Source organism: Ursus arctos, unplaced genomic scaffold (assembly GCF_023065955.2).
Source record: "Ursus arctos isolate Adak ecotype North America unplaced genomic scaffold, UrsArc2.0 scaffold_7, whole genome shotgun sequence".
NCBI classification, from domain to species: Eukaryota; Metazoa; Chordata; class Mammalia; order Carnivora; family Ursidae; genus Ursus; species Ursus arctos.
The window spans coordinates 71,636,808-71,655,857 of NW_026623089.1; positions in this window are offsets into that span (position 1 = coordinate 71,636,808).

Sequence of the window (19,050 nt, forward strand, 5' to 3'; positions counted from 1 at the left end):
CTTTATATCTTGATGAAGTCCCATAAGTTTATTTTTTCTTTTGTTTCTCTTGCTTTTGGAGACGTGTCATGAAAGAAGTTACTGTGGCCGATGTCAAAGAGGTTGCAGCCTATGTTCTCCTCTAGGATTTTGATGGATTCTTGTCTCGCATCGAGGTCTTTCATCCATTTGGAGTTTATCTTTGTGTATGGTGTGAGAGAGTGGTCAAGTTTCATTCTTTTGTATATAGCTGTCCAATTTTCCCAGCACCTTTTATTGAAGAGACTTTTTTTCCCCCACTGGATGTTTTTTCCTGCTTTGTCAAAGGTTAGTTGACCATAGAGCCGAGGGTCCATTTCTGGGTTCTCTATTCTGTTCCATTGGTCTGTGTGTCTGTTTCTGTGCCGGTACCATGCTGTCTTTGTGATCACAGCTTTGTAGTATAGCTTGAAATCAGGCAACGTGATGCCCCCAGCTTTGTTTTTCTTTTTCAACATTTCCTTGGCAATTTAGGGTGTTTTCTGGTTCCACACAAATTTTAGGATTGTTTGTTCCAGCTCTTTGGAAAATGTCATCGGTATTTTGTTTGGGATGGCATTGAAAATGTAGATTGCTATGGGTAGTGTAGATATTTTAACTATGTTTATTCTCCCAATCCATGAGCATGGAATGTTTTTCCATCTTTTTCAATGTCTTTTTTCAATGTCTTTCATCAGTGTTCTGTAGTTTCTAGAGTATAGATCCTTTACCTCTCTGGTTAAGTTTATTTCAAGATCTCTTATGATTTTTGGTGCTATTGTAGATGGAATGGATTCCCAAATTTCTCTTTCTTCAGTCTCATTGTTCGTGTATAGAAATGCAACTGATTTTTGAGCATTGATTTTGTATCCTGCAACATTACTGAATTGTTGTATGAGTTCTAGTAATTTGGGGGTGGAGTCTTTTGGGTTTTGCGTATAAAGTATCAGGCCATCTGCGAAGAGAGAGTTTGACTTCTTCTTTGCCAATTTGAAAACCTTTTATTCCTTTTTGTTGTCTGATTGCTGTTGCTAGGACTTCTAGTACTATGTTGAACAATAATGGCGAGAGTGGGCATCCTTGTCGTGTTCCTGACCTTAAGGGAAGGGCTTTCAGCTTTTCTACATTGAGAATGATATTTGCTGTAGGCTTTTCATAGATGGTTTTTATGAAATTGAGGAATGTACCCTTTATCCCTACACTCTGAAGGGCTTTAATCAGGAAAGCATGCTGTATTTTGTCAAATGCTTTTTCTGCATCAGTTGAAAGGATCATATGGTTTTTGTCCCTTTTCTTATTAATGTGATCTATCACACTGATCGATATGCGAATGTTGAACCACCCTTGTATCCCAGGGATGAATCCCACTTGGTCGTGATGGATAATCCTTAGAATGTACTGTTGGATCCTATTAGCTAGAATCTTGTTGAGAATTTTGCCGTCTATATTCATCAGGGATATCGGTCTGTAATTCTCCTTTTTGATGGGGTCTTTGCCTGGTTTGGGGATCAAGGTAATACTGGCCTCATAGAATGAGTTTGGTAGTTTTCCTTCTGTTTCTATTTTTTGAAACAGCTTCAGGAGAATAGGTATTAGTTCTTCTTTGAATATTTGATAGAATTCCCTGGGGAATCCCTATGGCCCTGGATGCTTCTTTTTGGGAGGTTTTTGATCACTACTTCAAACTCTTAATGGTTAATCAGTCTGTTTAGATAATCAATTTCTTCCTGTTTCAGTCTTGGTAGTTTATAGGTTTCCAGGAAGGCATCCATTTCTTCCAGGTTGTTTAATGGCATATAGTTGTTGATAATAGTTTCTAATGATTGTTTCTATTTCCATGGTGTTGGTTATGGTCTCTCCCCTTTCATTCATAATTTTATTAATTTGGGTCCTTTCTCTATTCTTTTGAATAAGTGTGGCCAGTGTCTTATTGATCTTATTAATTCTTTCAAAGATCCAACTTCTAGTTTTGTTGATCTGATCTACTGTGCTCCTGGTTTCTAATTCACTGATCTCTGCTCTAATCTTGATCACCTGCCTTTTCTTGCGTGGGTTAGTCCTGTTCTTCTGTTCTGGCTCCAGCTTCTTAAGGTGAAAATATAAAAACTGCATTTTAGATTGTTCTATTCTTTTGAGCGAGGCTTGGATGGCTATGTATTCTTCCCCTAGGACCGCCTTTGCAGTGTCCTACAGGTTTTAGACCGATGTGTTTTCATTCTCATTGGTCTCCAGAAATTGTTTAAACTGATTTTTAATTTCCTGGTTTACCCAATCATTCTTGAGCAGGATGGTTCTCAGTTTCCAAGTGTTTGAGTTTCTTCTGTGATTGAGTTCCAGTTTCAAAGCATTGTGGTCTGAGAATATGCAGGGAATAATCTTAGTCTTTTGGTATCAGTTAAGACCTGTTTTATGACCCAGTATGTGGTCTATTCTGGAGAAAGTTCCATGTGCATTTGAAAAGAATGAGTATTCTGTTGTTCTAGGGTGTAGTGTTCTGTATATATTTATGAGGTCCATCTGGTGCAGTATGTCATTCAAAGCTTTTGTTTCTTTGTTGATTTTCTGCTTAGATGATCTGTCTATTGCTGAGAGCAGAGTGTTGAGGTCCCCTACTATTAACGTATTACTATCTATATGTCTCTTTATTCTGAATAAGAGTTGGCTTGTGTATATAGCTGCTCCCTGTTGGGGGCATAGATATTTATAATTGTTAGATCCTCTTGTTGGATGCACCCTTTAAGAATAGTATAGTGTTCTTCTGTATCTCTAACTACAGTCTTTAGCTTAAAATCTAATCTGTTTGGTATGAGAATTGCTACCTCAGCTTTCTTTTGAGGTCCGTTGGCATGAACAATGGTTCTCCATCCCTTCACTTTCAGTCTGGATGTATCTTTAGGTTTGAAATGAGTCTCTTGTAGACAGCATATGGATGGGTCATGTCTTTTTATCCAGTCTGCAACCCTGTGTCATTTTATGGGAGCATTTAGGCCATTCACATTGAGAGTGATTATTGAGAGATATGATTATAATGATGTCATGCTGCCTGTGAAGTCTTTGTTTCTATAGATTGTAAATTTCTGTTCTGTATCACTCTTGGTATCTTTTTACTTTTATAGAACTCCCCTTAATATTTCTTGTATGGCTGGCTTGGTGGTCACATATTCTTTCAGTTTCTGCCGGTCTTGGAAGGTCCTTGTCTCTCCATCCATTCTGAATGACAGCCTTGCTGTTTAAAGTATCCTTGGCTGCCTGTTCTTCTCACTTAGTGCTCTGAATATGTCTTGTCAGCTTTTTCTGGCTTGCCAGGTCTCTGTATACAGGTCTGATGTTATTGTGATATTCTTTCCTCTGTAGGTGAGGATTCTCTTCCCCCTGGCCGATTTCACGATTTTGTCATTGGATCTAAGAGTTGCGAATTGTACTATTACGTGATGTGGTGTTGATCTGTTCTCCTTGATCTTGGGAGGGGTCCTCTCTGCCTCTTGGACATGAATGCTTGTTTCCTTCGCTAGATTAGGGAAGTTCTCAACTACAGTTTGTTCAAATATCTCTTATAGACCTCTCTCTTTCTCCACCCTCTCGGGGATGCTGATGATTCTGACATTGGAACGTTCCTTGGGTCCGTAATCTCCTGTATTCTAATTTCTTGAAATTTGAGTTTTTTAAGTCATGTTCCCTCTTTTTCCTTATTTTCTATCATCTCATCTTCCAACTCACTAATTTGTTCTTCTGCCTCGTGTACCCTGGCTGTCAGAGCATCCAGTTTAGACTGCATTTGATTCATAGCATTCTTAATTTTCTCCAGAGTCGCTCTCATTTCCACCCTTAGAGATTCTATATTCTCATTAATATTTTCGTTAATATTTTTTTCGTGCCTACACATCATCTTGACCTTTGTTACATTTCTGACAATTTAATTTTATCCATATCCATTAGTTCTGTGGCAGAGGCCACAGTCTCTGTTTCTTTCCTTTGTTGTGGGTTCCTCCTTCTTGTCATTCTAATGAGGTGTGCTTGCAGGGATGTACAGAGACCAAGTTATTGACCAGGACCCAAGCAATGCGCACTTGTTTTATAGGGACCTTAGGGATGTGGGCTTCTTGTTTTTTCAGCTTGCCTTCTGGGGGAGGGGCCTGCTGTGCTGATACTCAGGCAACCCTGTTTGGGTAGAGTTGCCCTGTCCCCTGTGGTAGGGTGGATGGGCACAGTACAAACCGTTTTTTCCAGGCTTTTGTTCTCTGGGGCTTTCCCTGGCGGCTCTTTGTGACTCTTCTGAGAGTCACAGCAGCAGTGGCTGTATCCAAGCCTCTGTCTCAGAACAGAGAGTTTGCGGTCTGCTCTTAATTGAGCTCTCCTGGCCACTTTAACTCTGTTTTTGTCAGTGTTGCTAAGGACCCCGCAGTGTCCCAGGTTGTGCGCCCCACAGCTGTTCTCCCAGTCCTCGCTCCCAGGGCTGGTCATCTCTGCCCTTTGCGCTTCTAACACCGCCAGCCGCCCCCGGTTACCACGTGTGCTCTCGAGCTCCCTGTTTCAGTGTGGTTTGCACGTGCTCTGGAGCTCCTGTTTTCAGTCTGATTGCGCACGAGCTCTCGAGCTCCCGGTTTCAGACTGGTTTGAGTGCGTGCTCCGTTTCAGTCTAGTTTCCCAGCAGCTACCAGTCCGTGAGTCCGGCCCACTCCCCACTGTAGGAGGTTGCTGCTTCCCCATGCCCTAGCGCGGTGACTCCCTCCCCCTTCCGTTTATCTTCCAATATCTGTGTGCAGATTCAAGTCTCCCATTTCATTCTTCAATACGTAGCACCTGAGATGTCGGTTTGTAGAGATCCAGGTATATTTTCCTACATCTCAGGCTGATTTCTTGGGTGTTCAGGATGGTCTGGTAGATATCCAGCTCGATTCAGGGGACCAGCTGAAAAAAGGTCCCCTACTTCTCTACCATCTTTTTCTCCTCCCTCATTATGAATGTTTTAATTACCTCCCTTTAAAAGATAAATATAATAAATACACTCTGAAAGTTGTGCTAATACAAATTTAGGTGCTGTGTCAGTATCCTTTAGCTGAACGTGATTGGGGGATGATGGTCAAAGGTCTGAAGTAGAAGAAAGTAGCATATTTGTGGATATCTATATCATCTGCCTATCTATCATCTGTCTGTCTGGCTATCTATTTATCTGTCATCTATCATCTATCTATCTATCTATCTATCTAATCTATCTATCAGTCCTCTTCTGCACTAAACTTTAACTTTCTTAATTTCAGTCTCTTGTGTTCTTGATTTTATTTTTTGTTGGCTATGTAAATTCCATCTCAGACTTTGAATTAAAACCAATCAATGAACCAAAACAGACAAAAACCTAAGACAACCTAAGACCTACCTAAGACAACAAGTACAAACTTGCAGTTAATTTCCCACCTTATCTATTAAGAATACTTTGAGAAAGCAAAATATATCAGTTGTCACACTGTTTCTCTTCTTTTTTAACCACCTTTCCCCTTACAATTGCATGTAAAGCCAACAGGTCAGATAGTAGACCTATTTGCTATCTTGGGTTGGCATGAGAACATATATGTGCATGTGTGAGCAGGAATGGAGATCTTGATTCAGGCTGGGCTTTCTCCATGTTTGGGCTCTCTCCCTGTTTCCCACCACTTGTTGGAACTCAAAGGATTGAACAATAACCTAATTAAGTTTCCTTTCCCTTGCAAAGTGAAGAAGGCACAGTTTTTTTGTGCAGTCACTGAGTATATGACACATTTTCCTCTGAGCCAGCCTAAACCTGAGCTGAAGTCTAAAATCCCTAACTCTGTGGGGAAATCTTAGTTTCCTCCCTAAAAATCAATTTGGCTTCTATCATAGTGGTACTGGGAGTGGCACTGGAACTTCTTGATTTTACATAGATTTTGGTTTTAATGGCATTTTATAAGATTTGCAGCTCTTTGGCTCAATGCTATGGGTGCTTTTAGCATGAAGGAGTTCAATCTACAGTGTCGCTTCAGACTGTGATTAAATTTGGACCAAAGTAGGGGTTAAGGTTTTCATTTATAAATACCGCAGGTGTTTCCAGGTAATTCTGGCCCCAACTCTGCTGTTAAAATTTATTATATAAATATTAAGCATCTACTACTAGCTGTTATTGTAAATGTGACATAAGTATTGTTTTGCTTTTCCTTACTGAAGCTACGTGAAATGTAAAAAGGAAAAATGTGCTGATAATTTTGAAGTACAGTATGGTTGGAAAAAGAGATAAGAAATATATTTCAAGAGCTGAATATCTCATTATAAAAATGTTATATAACATTATATAATTTTATAATTATAACGTTATAAAAAATGTTCAAATGTGTAGTTACTCACATTCACATTTTATTGACCAAGAATCTGAGGTTATAGAGTTTAAATGATTTGCTCATCTTATTCTGAGTCGTCAGTAAAATTGGGATTCTGATTCCATGTCTGTATCCTTTTCCAATTTATTATACTGTACTTGCATATTTTAAGACATTATTTTAATTTTCTTATTTTTCAGTGAATTGTCTGCCAAGAAATTTTCCTAGTATCTTTAATATGGGGCAGAATTAGAGGTCAGAGATAGTATTATAAACTTATGTCCCATGTACCAGCTTGGGGTAAAAATGAAATCCTATTTATATTAATAATATTATCAGCATCTCCATACTTTAAACCTCACCTTGGGAGAATATTCTCTTTTAGCCTGTTTGGGGTAATAATCTTCTAGTTTTCTGAGCCCAGTATTTCACTCTTAAATTTTCCTTCCTCTTCATTGGAGTAGGTGCTACAGCTGCCATCTTATAGATATTTGCTTCTAAAAGGGCCCCTGGCCAAGTCTTTGGCCAGAGTCTTGCTGCTGCCAGGTAGAAAATAAACAGGGACCCCTTCCGCCTACCCCCAACACCACTGTCAGGGCTTCTTAGAACTTAGCTATGAGAGAGAACACTGATGCAATGTAAGCGTCCTTCACAGAAGAAGATTTGAAGAAAGAGTACTAGGGCACTGTGTTGCCGCCAGGGAGAACTACTGTTGAAAAGAATCAGTGTTGTACAGATGGAGATAGTGTCTGACATCTCAGATGGGGTCTCTGCTGGCATCAGTGGTTTTAGTGGTGTAGGAAGAGGAAGGAAGACAAAAGGTCCCCCCTCGCCCAAACTGTTAACTTTAGTTATCTGAAAGGTATGGGTTTGAAGGTTTGAGGAACACTATTGACTTTCTAGAAATTGTTTATCTCTGTATGAAATTGAATGGAAACATTCTTTAACATTCTTTACTAAACAGTCTTTAGTAAAGTAAAATTAAGTTTTAAAACAAGTAAAAAAGGTTCAGACTCAGCTAAGTTTGATCCACAGCAATGTAGGTATGACATCCCAGAAGTCACAGCTCTGTATTTAATAGTCCAGCAATGGGGAGAGCCTTGGGCTTGCCAACAGTGCCCAGGTTTGGAGAGGAGAGCTTTGCATCCTCAGCAAGATACTGAATTTGTAACAGGCCCTAGGTGCTGATGCTTCTTGGGAGCAGAGGGGAGGAGGCATCACAATCTTTTCCTGTGTAATGATTCCATTTTGGACTATCTTAAGCTTGCAAAGAAGTTCTACAACAATGAACTCTGGAAAATTTTTTAAAAAAGTGGTTTTGATGTTACAGTTACTTCTTTTACAAGAAATTCTTAATTTTTTAAGCAGAGAGTCCCACTGTCTCAAGTAGCAACCAGCAACAAGTAACAAGCAATAAAGGAAGAGGAAGTATGCCAAGTTAAAAACTATGTCTGTTATGCTTTTATGTAATGCATTATGTGGCGGTAATACAGTCTTTTTGCGAATAATGGCATTTTGAAAATTGTAAAAAATTAAACTTTTTGGGCATCTGGGTGGTTCAGTCAGTTAATCACCTGGCCCTTGATTTCAGCTCAGGTCATTATCTTGGTTGTGAGATCGAGCCCTGTGTTGGGCTCCACACTGGGCTAATTCAATAATAGCTATATAAGCCTTAAAGTATGCTGATATTTCATTTTAAAGAAACTATAATTTTTTCTTGAGTAACAGTTGTTAATTTAGAAAGACAGTGGGAAATTAGAAAATACAAGATTTTCAGTTGAGAAAGATAAATAATATATCTTTGATCCAACCTCTGGGAATATCAAAATCTTGTTTTTAATTAAATATATCACCATATTGAACTTGAGGACCTTTGACAATACAATATTGAGAATAGATAATACTGTGATTGTCTGGCAATAAATTTTTAAGAGGCATTTTATCTTAACATATTAGGCCTTGATAATTAACAATTAATACTTTTAAAAGCATACTTTAATTTTGTTGGTGCAGTAGGTATGGATCCTAAAAGTCAGTGTCTCATAAATTAAAATCCTTTTGCAGCCCAGTGCTTGCTACTTAGTCGCAATATATAAGCTTTTCTATTAAGAAAGAAACTTTTCTTTTCTTGGTTTTTGAGATATAAAGTGATTTTTTTTCTTCTGAAGCAAGCGAGTGGATGTGTGGTTTTATGTTCAGATCTGAGACTGCTGTGTTATCACAGTCAGACAGCTGGGAAAGCAGGTAAAATATCAGTGTCAGCCATATCAATTGCATTATGTGGGAAGAAGTAGCAGCCAGAGCAGTTCAATCATGGCCATGTAAAATATTGTGCAGGTAGGAGTGAGGGATGAAAGTGATTCTTGCTAATTCATTGAATGTTGCTATTAATGTGGCTTTAATAAAATACAGAGGCAGAGAGAGTGCATTTGAGCTTCTGCAGAGTGGGTAAGCATAGATTGACTTACAAGTCTTGTAGCTTAGTAAAGCTATAGGAAAGGTGATTCAGAAAAGAGTGTTAGAATTTTAGGAACTAAAAGTTAGACCACAGCTTGTTTATCCATTCACCTGTTGAAAGACATTTGGATGGTCCAGGCATTGACTCCCATTTTAAAGTGGCTTCTTCACACTAACTCTAGGCTTCTGAGGTTCATGGGCCTCCCATACTTCTGGGTTTCTTTACTGATATAGTTAGTTACTTCTAGGTCTTTTGATCTGTATGGCCATTGAGAATTTAGGAACACTGCTTCCATTTCATCTGTTCTACTATGGCTGGTATGCCATTGCCTCAAGTCCTGTGTGAAATAGCCACAGGTGGGGTTTTTTCAAAAGCTTACAGGCTCCCCCTACCAAATCTAGTCAAGTCTGCCATCAGACCCAACCATTTGGACTGTCCCATACCTACCCATATGTTACAGAATAAATCTCCCTACCTCCCAGCATGCCTAGAAACTCAGCCCGCGGGTGAAGGGGAACTCTGACCTTGTTGTTCCTCTCTTTCCCTCTTCTCCCTACAAAAAAAGAGAGGCATAAGAGGAGAGCTTTGGGTTTTCCATGTCTACATTTCATATTTTCCTCCTTTGAATTCTGGGGATATGGTAGAACTCTATAATCTAATCCTCTAGTCTGTCTCTATAAAGAGGGAATTAAACGTCTTTCAAATCTATTACCTTGCTGAAGATTCAACAGTTTTATATTGGATATCAGGAAGTGAAGAATAATTCTCCCTCTTTGAATTCTTGTTTGAACAATTCTATCACTCCCTAACCCTATCCATCAGGAGATAGATACATCTTGATTACTGGGGAAAATATTAAATACATGAAATACAAGAATAAGGCATATTCATATGGCTTAAAATATTCTTGTAATATAAACATATGTATATGAAGAGTTTTATTGTGTGTAAGGATTTTTAGTAGCAATACACTGAAAACAATTCAAAATTCTTTTAAATGGAGGAGAAAGATTGAACAGTTATACTACATTCACACTAAGATTATCATTCACCTATTAAAAAGAACGAGGTAGAACTACATGTAGGGAAGATGTACCTGTTATAGAAATTATGTAAATTATGATTCCATTAAAAATTAAATATCCTATATAAGTGTATACATAATTCTTTGTTAGTGAAAATATAGAAAAACCATGGGACAGAAGACAACCCAGCCTGTTAACTTTAGTTACAATGGGATTGAATGGGTTAAGGAATACCATTGACTTTCTAAAAATTTTATGCCTCTGTACTATGTAAAACTGAACGTAAATGTGTGTTTATAGTGAAGTAAAATTAAGTTTTAAAGCACACACAAAAAAGAAGAAAACAAAAGAAAGACCTCTTAGACATTGCTGTGGACTGAATTTTATCCCACACATTTTTATGTTGAAGGTGTAACCATAGTGTGATGTTATTTGGAGATGAGGCTTTTGGGAGGTAATTGCATTTAAGTGAGATCATGAGCATGGGGACTTCAGGATGGGATTACTGCACTTAATAAGGAGTAACACCAAAGAGCTTTCTTCCTCTCTCTCATTCTTACTCTCTCTGCTATGAGAGAACACAAGAAGGTTGCTTTCTGCAGTCCTACAAGAATGTCCTCACTGGGGAACTGAATTGGCCAGCATCTTGGTCTTAGACATCCCAGCCTCCAGAAATGAATTCCTGTTGTTTAAGCCACTCAATCTGTGGTATTTTGTTATAGCAGCCTGAGCAGACTTAAATATTGGTACTGAGAAGTGGGGGCAATGCTGTAACAAATACCTAAATATGTGTAAGTGACTTTGGAACTAGGTAATGAAGAGTTTTGAAGTGCATGCTAAAAGTATGGATGTTAAAGGTAATTTGAGTGAGATCTCAGACAGAAGTTGTTATCTCAGACAGAAGGAACATGTTATTGATAATTGGAGGAAAAATGGTCTTTGTTATAAAGTGGCAAAGAACTTGGTTGGCTAAATTATGTTCATGTTTTAATTTTTTCCTGGAGGTAGAGTTTGTAGGCAATAAAATTGTGTATTTAGCTGAGGATGTTTCTGAGCAAAGTGTTAAAGGAATCATTTGGTTCCTCCTTACTGCTTTTGGTAAAATACAAGAAGAAAAAAATGAATTGAAGAAGAAATTATTAAGCAAAAAGGAACCAGAACTAAAAAAAAAAAATTGGAATATATTCAATCTATTTATGTTGCAAAAAATGAGAAAGTGTGTTTTGGAGGACAGCATTAAGGTTGTGGTTGGATTGTCACTTATTAAACATTATGCAATCATATGATCAGAAACTGTGCATTTGAACTAAATTGGACAGAGACAGGATGAAATGAAGGAAGGCTGTCAGACTTCTTAGATACTACAAGGCTGGACCATAGAGCTATTTGGCTATGATTGTATGCTATTCTTCAAGAAAAGGGAAAAATGACCCAAGGAATTCAGAGATAATTGGAGCTGCCTCCTTGGTTTCAAAGTTTGTGTGTGTGTGTGTGTGGGTGGGGGGGAGGTGTATGAGAGAGAGAAAGAGAGAAAAAGACAGAGGGAAGCTGTTTCAGTTTCAGTAGTTAAGACGGTCACCACTTGGAACATTGGTTGGCAAGCACCTTGGAGTCTTGGGAGCTTGACTATAGCCTACCAGAGCCTTCAGGAAACAACCCCTGCTCCAGTGGGTCTGGAAGTATAGTACAGAACCAAAGAGGATTATTTTCAAGCTTTAAGATCTAACAGAATTTACCTTGTTAAGTTTCGGACTTGTTTGAGACCTATCACCTCTCCTTCTTTCCTATTTTTCCATTTCGAAATAGAATGTCTGTCCCACCATTATATTTTAGAAGCACAAAACTTATCTTGTTTCACAGGTTCACCACGGGAGAGGAATTTTGCCTTAGGGTGAATCATACCTGATATCTCACTCATTTTATATGATCTAGATTTTATTTAGATGAGACTTTGGGGGGTGCCTGGGTGGCTCAGTAAGCGTCTGCCTTCGGCTCAGGTCATGATCCCAGTGTTCTAGGATCAAGCCCCACATCGGGCTCCCTGCTCAGCGGGAAGTCTGCTTCTCCCTCTCCCACTCCCCCTGCTTGTTGTGTTCTCTCTCTTGCTGCCTCTCTCTCTGTCAAATAAATAAAATCTTAAAAAAAAAAAAAGATGAGACTTTGGGCTTTAGACTTTAGAGTTGATGCTGGAATGAGTTAAGACTTTTGTGGATATTGGAATGGAATGAATATATTTTACGTATGAGAAGGACATGAACTTGGGTGGTCAGGGGCAGAATACTATAGACTGAATTGTGTTCCTCAAAATTCATATGTTGAAGCCCTAACCCCCAATGCGATGGCATTTGGAGATGAAGCCTTTGGAAGATAAATAGGTTTAGATGAGGTTATGAGGGTGGGGCTGTCATGATAGGGTTAGTGCCTTTATAAGAAGACATATCCACAAGGTCTCTTCCTCTTTCTTTCTGCCATGTGAGGACGTAGTGAGAAGGTGGCCATTAGCAAGCCAGGAAGAGAGCCCTGACCAGGGGACCCAATCAGCTGGCATATTGTCCTTGGATGTCCCAGCCTCCAGAACTGTGAGAAGAAATTCCTTTTGGGGCGCCTGGGTGGCTCAGTCATTAAGCGTCTGCCTTTGGCTCAGGGCATGATCCCAGGGTCCTGGGATTGAGCCCCACATCGGGCTCCCTGCTCCGCTGGGAGCCTGCTTTTTCCTCTCCCACTCCCCCTGCTTGTGTTCCCTCTCTCGCTGGCTGTCTCTCTCTCTGTCAAATAAATAAATAAAAATCTTAAAAAAAAAAAAAGAAACTCCTTTTTTTTAGGCATCTGGTCTATGATATTTTGTTTTGGCAACTGAGTTATCTAAGATAGATATATAAAAATATTATTGTACTGTATTTTTCTGTTGGTCATCTGGGGCTTCTGTTTTAATGTAAACTGGTTTAGTTTATACTTTTATATATTCTCCAAATGTCCTGCATTACTTTAGTACTCATAACAGTATATTTTATTACGCTTTGTAAGAAAGTGTTCTTCTTAATAAAATGAAATCATACTATTATCTGAATTGCTCAGAAAGAAGGATTGCATAGCTAATCAGGGGCAGTATTAAGGATAAAATGAGAACCCAATCTTATATCAATGTACTTTCCATCATAACATGCTTTTTCTTAAAAACTTATGTGCTTTCACTCTGCAATAGCAGGAGGTTTGCAGTGATGGTATTTGAAGGCAATATGTTCTAAAATTTAGACATTAATTGCATGAGTATAAAAATTTAACCAGTATGTTTCCTTTCATAAAATACTGGTAACTTCTTAAACAAGACCTAGAAATCCAAGTGTTTAGAGAGTCTAAATACATGAGTATTACATTTCAAATCAATGAGAGCTATTGTGTATTTATTTTGTGTATTTATTGTGTATATAAAAACATATTTTGTATGTTTTTTGTATGTGGGTTTGTGTGGATGCTTAGTAGGATTATATTCATAATCCTACTATGAATGAATATAAAGAAATGGAGTGGCATGGAAGGTTCTAGATAGCATAAAAGTATGAACAGTGTTGTATGCCTGTACTATTGCATGAGCATTCAATTTTTCCTCATGATTTTTGGGGAAAATAAAAACAAAAACAAAAAAGGAACGGAGTTGTTTGTTCCAATTACTAGAGAATTAAGAACTAAGGCTCCCTGAAAGATTTCAGGCTTTAGGATGGTATTTATTAAGTTGCTAATGCTTGCAAATCTACATTTGTTGATAATGTTGATGAATTTATATTAATGAATGGTTAACACATCTTTGAATTAAAATAAATTGGGAAAATAATCCTATACCTGAAGACTTTAAATGATTTTTTGTAAATGATAAGAAAAAAATTATATCAAGCATTCTACCTAAACAAATAGTTGGTGGGCACGAAGACTGGATCAGCCAGAGACAAAAATGTATTTATCACCGTAGTGATGGGTTGAGTCTAGGGAGTGGTGGATACCTGTTTCAGAAAACACAGCTACTAGAGTTGTTTTTTTTTTTTTTTTTTGAAGTGGTTCTTCAATCATCAGGAGCTCCTTAAGATTAGAGATATTGAGAAATCATGTTCATAAAATATTGTTTGTTGAGATGTTTTTTGCTTCATTCCTTATATCTCCAAATCCTTTTTCAAAATTTATATTTATTAGCTTTTATTTTATTTAAATTCAATTAATTAATATATAGTGTATTTTTAGTTTCAGAGGTAGAGTTTAGTGCTTCATTAGTTGCACATAACACCCAGTGCTCATTACAACACATGCCCTTTTTAATGCCCATCACCCAGTTACCCCATCCCTATACCCTTCTTCCCTCCAGCAACCCTCAGATTTTTTCCTATGATTAAGAGTCTCTTATGGTTTGTCTCCCTCTCCGATTTCATCTTATTTTATTTTTCCCTCACTTCCCCTATGATCTTCTGTTTTGTTTCCTAAATTCCACATATGAGTGAGATCATATGGTAATTGTCTTTCTCTAGTGACATCCACGTAGTTGCAAATGGTAAGATTTAATTTTTTGAAGGCTGAGCAGTATTTCATTGTATATATATATATACCACATCTTCTTTATCCAGTCATCTGTCCATGGACATCTGGGTCTTTCCAAGTTTGTCTGTTGTGGACATTGCTGCTATAAACATTGGGGTGCAGGTCCCCTTTTGGGTCACTATGTTTGTATCCCTTGGGATATAATAGTGTAATTGCTGGGTCATAAGGTAGGTCTATTTTTAGCTTTTTGAAAAGCCTCCATACTGTTTTTAAGAGTGGCTATACCAGCTTACATTCCCATCAACTGTGTAAGAGGGTTCCCCTTTCTCCGCATCCTGTCTATCATCTGTTGTTTCCTGATTTGTTAATTTTTGCAATTCTGACTGGTGTGAAGTGGTATCTCATTGTGGTTTTGATTTGTATTTCCCTGATGCCGAGTGATGTTGACCATTTTTTCATGTGTCTATTGGCCATTTGTATGTCTTCTTTGGAGAGATGTCTGTTCATGTCTTCTGCCCATTTCTTGATTGGATTATTTGTTCTTTGGTGTTGAGTTTGATATGTTCTTTATAGATCTTGGATAGTAGCCCTTTATCTGATATGCCATTTGCAAAAACAGTCTTTGGTTGAAAATCTACTTTGTCTGATATAAGGATTGCTACCCCAGCTTTATTTTGACATCCATAAGCATGATAAATGGTTCTCCACCCCCTCACTGTCAATCTGGAGGTATTTTGGGGTCTAAAATGAGTATCTTGTAGACAGCATATCTAAGGGTCTTGTTTTTTTAATCCAGTCTGATACCTTGTGTCTTTTTATTGGAGCATTTAGTCCATTTGCATTCAGAGTAATTACTGAAAGATATGAATTTAGTGTCATTTTTTACCTGATAAAGTCACTGTTTCTGAATATTATCTCTGTTCCTTTCTGGTCTGTGTTACTTTTGGGCTCTCTCTTCACTTAAAGGATCCCTTTTAATATTTCTTGCAGGGCTGGTTTAGTGATCACAAATTCCTTTAGTTTCTGTTTGTCCTGGAAGCTCTTTATCTCTCCTATTTTGAATGACAGCCTTGCTGGATAAAGTATTCTTGGCTGCATATTTTTCTCATTTAGCACCTTGAATATATCGTGCCAGTCCTTTCTGGCCTGTTAGGTCTCTGTGGACATGTCTGCTGCCAGCCTTATGTTTCTACCCTTATAGGTTAAGGACCTCTTGTCCAGAGCTGTGTTCAGGATTTTCTCTTTGTCTCTGAGATTTGTAAGCCTCACTATTATATGTTGAGGTGTTGACCTATTTTTGTTGGTTTTGAGGGTGGTTCTCTGTGCCTCCTGGACTTGGATACCTTTTTCATTCCCCAGATTAGGCAAGCTCTCAGCTGTAATTTGTTCAAATACTCCTTTTGCCCCTCTCTCTTTCCTCTTTCTCTGGGACCCCAATAATTCTAATATGGTTTTGCTTTATGGTCTCACTGATCTCTCAAATTCTCCCCTCACAATCCAGTAGTTATCTCTTCTTTTCTCACCTTCCTTATTCTCCATCATTTTGTCTTCTATTTCACAGACTCTCTCTTCTGCCTCATTTATCCTAGAAGTTAGAGCCTCCATTTTTTATTGCATCTCAGTAATAACCTTTTTTATTTCATCCTGATTAGATTTTAGTTCTTTTATTTCTCCAGTAAGGGATTATCTAGTGTCTTCTATGTTTTTTTCAAGCCCACTAGTATCTTTATAATTGTTGTTTTGAATTCTGTTTCCAACATCTTACTTATATCCATATTTATTAAATCCTGGCAGTGAGTACTGCCTCTTGTTCTCTTTTGTGGGGTGAGTTCTTCCTTCTTGTCATTATGTCCAGAAAAGAATAGATGAGTGAAAATACAAAAATAGAAACAAGGACCCAGAAAAATATATACTACACAAATCAGAAGAGAACAGAAAGCAAAAAGAAAAGAAAAGGAAAAAAAGAAAAAAATGAGAATAAAATCAAACAAGAAGTTGAAAAAAACAATAAACTAGATCCCGGGTGTATTTCAGCCTGTTTGTTAGAAAAATTAGATCCCAAAATAGGAAAGAATGCAAATACACACACACACACACACACACTCTCTCTCACACACACACACACACACACACACACACACACACACACACACACAGTTGAATACAATGAAAGGAAGCCAAAAATTGAAAAAAAAATATATAAAATGTAAGTGCAGAAATGAAAATTTAAAAAAACTTAAAAAAGAATTGATAAAACAAGAAAAGAGCTGAAAAGGAAAATGAAATATAAAACTGAAGGACTAAAGAATTATAAGAAAAAAAGTCACAAATGCTATATATTTCTTTCCCTAAGAGCTGGAGTTTTGCAGTTTTTTATGATCAGTAAACTTGGTATTCACTGGAAGTTTCTGCAGGTCGTCTGGGGGAGGGACCTGTTGTGCTGATTCTTAGGTGTCTTTGCCTGGTGGAATTGCACCACCCTTTCCGGGGGGCCAGGCTCAGTATAAGCTGCTCCAGAGCTGGTGTGGGGGATGAAAATGGAGGTACCCTGATCTCTAGCCCCAGAGCTGAAAGTTTGCACCCCCCACTCTTCAGTGAGCCCTCACAGAAAAGCAGTGAATCACTCTTTTCTCCCTGGTTTCCATCCCAACTCTGTGTTCCACCAGCCTGTGATGGAGAGTTTTTATCTCAGGCACGTGATCCTGTTTTGAGTCTTCAAACTTTATGGACTGCTGCAGTGCAAACTGGGGCCACTCCTCCCCGGGAAAGGAGGAAGGCCTCTTCCCGCTTCTGTGTTTTGCTGGGCCCTTGCTGGGAAAGCAGTCACCTGGCTGTGCAGTCAGTAGTAGCTTTTTATGGCAACACCAAGCAGAAAGCTGGTGCCTGGGCTCGTGTTTTCAGCTGGCTTCCCTGCACCAATGCTTGGGAACTCTGCCGCACTCAGGCATCCCTGTTCTTTTTGTTACTCCGGGGATCCTGAGACCACGCTGTTCCACCTGGGATTCCACCCTGCTTCACCTCCTGGGTTTCTTTCAGGCAAACCTCTAAAAGTTCTGATTTTGCGCTCTGTTGCTTATAACACTTTCCGGTACCGGCTTACAGAGGCTCCTTCCCTCTGTGGTTTATCTTCCATATATCGCCTTGGATTCATGTCTCCATACCTCCTACCTTGCAAAAAGGTATTGCAGATTCTATTTGTAGAATTGTAGCAGTTCTTTCCTCAGATTTCCAGTTGATTATGCAGGTGTTCGGAATGATTTGATAACTATCTAGCCAAATTCCAAGGGCCAGACTAAATTAGGGTTCCCCACTCCTCCACCATCTTAACGATCTCCAAATTCCCAAATCCTTACCATTTAATAGAAGTAAGTGTTTGTGCATGTCTTCCTTGCAAACTAAGATATCCTCATTTTACAAAAGTAAATGGCAGTGTACCATTCATTTGGGAGAAAATAGCAAACTTTTATATTTAATTTATTTGGGGATTATGTATTATACTTGATTTGCTATAATTGGCTTAAATTATCACTTGTTTCTAAATGTTTTATATCATGATCACATTTATATAATAGATGTATGACAAAGAAAACTTATCTGGGTCCATATCTTTGATCTCATTGATTTTGTTTCCAGGTGAGATTATAGAAAAATTATTACTTTCAACTGGCATATTTATATAAGGCATTAAGATCAGACTAATTAAGTATACAGCAAAGCACCTAATTGTTTTCAAATGTTGTAGCTAAAGATAAAATTAGAAGTAACATAGATAAATTTGCAGAAATAGTGGCCAAAGATCTATTGTTTTCTATAGACTACATAATTCAGTATCTTCTTTGCCTTTTGTGAAATATAACTTTTTCTGACAAACTGTATGATATTTAATTTTTCTTTTTGTTGGCACTGAGTCCTTCTCAAAGACCAGTCTGGCATAGTTTGCTAAATCACGAGTTAGAGGTAATCACTTGATTAGCTTGGGTAGCATTATGCAGAAATACATTGCATTTAATATAAATGTTCCATTTTATATATTTGACATAATCTTGTAACTCTACATTTGAAGCTAGGCTAAACCACCGTTTTTAAAGGATTGTCCTTTTCTCTGCAAAATGAATTGTATTTAAATGTAAATTTTTATGAAACTTAGAAAATATAATTTTTAGACACATAGAAATTTGAAAAAGATAATGAAATGAACTGCTAAAAAGAGCAGGAATAATCCTTCAAGTCTTAATTAAAGAAAAGATATGTTAGTTGTTCCAGAAATGTCATAGTTATGACAAATTCAGAAATAAGTTAATTATAATAAAGAAAAAAGAGAAAAGGCATGTCATTGTCAAATTCATGTGAAAGGAAAAAATTAACTGATTCAAAGTGAGGGAAACCTGGTGGTGGAAGTTTAAAAAGGTCTCTTTAGTAACATTATTCATTGTTTCACATATTTCTTTCTGAAGTCTGGAAATCCTGTAAGATAAGATAATGATAACTTACTTTTATTTATTAGGTTAAAATGACTTTTTGTTAATGATATGTTATACATATGAATTTTCTAAGGGAAGGGCTAATATACTTGTTTATTATGTGAAAAACACTACAGGTAATCCTCAAAGAAAGTTCATTGTGCCAATAATTGGAGCTAGCAAGAGTGTGAAATGTGAGGAAATAGTTTTTGTGTTTCTGTAGACTTGGAAATTTTTAAATACATTTTGCTGAAATCTTGGGA